Source organism: Natrix helvetica (assembly GCF_964273705.1).
Source record: "Natrix helvetica genome assembly, chromosome: 4".
Taxonomy (NCBI): Eukaryota; Metazoa; Chordata; class Lepidosauria; order Squamata; family Natricidae; genus Natrix; species Natrix helvetica.
This window is the reverse complement of record NC_138550.1, coordinates 137502387-137503748: the sequence shown is the minus strand read 5'-3', so window position 1 is coordinate 137503748 and position 1362 is coordinate 137502387.

Sequence of the window (1362 nt, the reverse complement as noted above, 5' to 3'; positions counted from 1 at the left end):
TTTTAAATCAGCCACATATTTTCCATGAAAAGAGATGGGTGACTTTGAAAGGTTACAGCCAGGGGCAACATTTGTACTTCCAAGTGCCTTATTAATATTTAATATTACTTTTATATTTATCTTATGATTACTCACAATTCCAATATTTTTAACATTTTAACAAATGTATGTGTTTTTTCCATAAGGGAAAATAAATCTATCTGTTCAGTTTCATTGTTTTTTTCAGCCACTTTTCTAGCCTATCCAAATAATTCTGATTTTTTAAAAGATTACTAATTGTATCATCCATCTGATAAATATTTCCTTTACCTCATCCAAGTCAAAAATTTTAACAAGCAGAAGGACCAAAACAACCCTGTAGTATTCTAATTATTATTGTACTTCACTCTGATGAGGAACTGTTTTCACATTCTCCGACTATGGTTTGCATGTCTCCTTAACAGATATGCCATGCTATATATCCCATACTTAATTAACTTCCTATTCAGGATGTCATGATGCTTCTGTTAAGATGAACAAATATGCCAAGTCTTTCACAATAAAAAGTTAATTAAAACATTAAGAAAGGAATGTTGATTCTTTGGTTCTTTTCACAATTTCAGGATTTCTTAAAGATGAGGTTTGATCAGATTAGTAGCAAATTTCTTATTACTCTTAACAAGGAATCTCTGGCATTCAATATTGAACACATTCTAGGCCAACAGATATTTCCTATGTTTCTACCACGTGTGGCCCAGAATCCTATTCCTTTAGTCTGCTCTTCATAATTGTCTATTGGGACACACATTAATTAGCTATTTATATCTCATCTTTATTATTTTTATAAGTAACTCAAGGTGAATGTACCCTAATACTGCTTCCTCCTCCTATTTTCCTCATAACAACACCCATGTGAGGTGAGTTGGGTTGATAAAATGTGATTGGCCCATGGTTACCCAGTTGGCTTTCATATCTAAGGCAGGGTTAGAACTCAGTTTCCTGGTTTCTAGGCCAGCATCTGACTCCTATCCTCTTCCCAGCAAAAAGTAAGTCAATGTAGGAGTCACTTGATTCTGCCTGTGTTTCCCATTCACATTTACACTGAGTAGCCGATACACTTTTTCTGTTCCTTAAATATACCTGGGAAAACTCTTTTTTTGTTGCTGTTTTAATACTTTCAGCTCATTCGATGGGTAATATTTTCCAATACTATCCCTAAAATCTGAGTTACTTCCACATTTCCTTGGACATCTTTATTTAGTTTTCTACAAAGATTTATAATTATGTTTTAGTATTTTTGATTTTTATTTTAATTCTCACCTAATGACTTTATTTGCCAATAGCTTTTCTACCCATAGAGAAAGATTCTTTAAGATATAACAA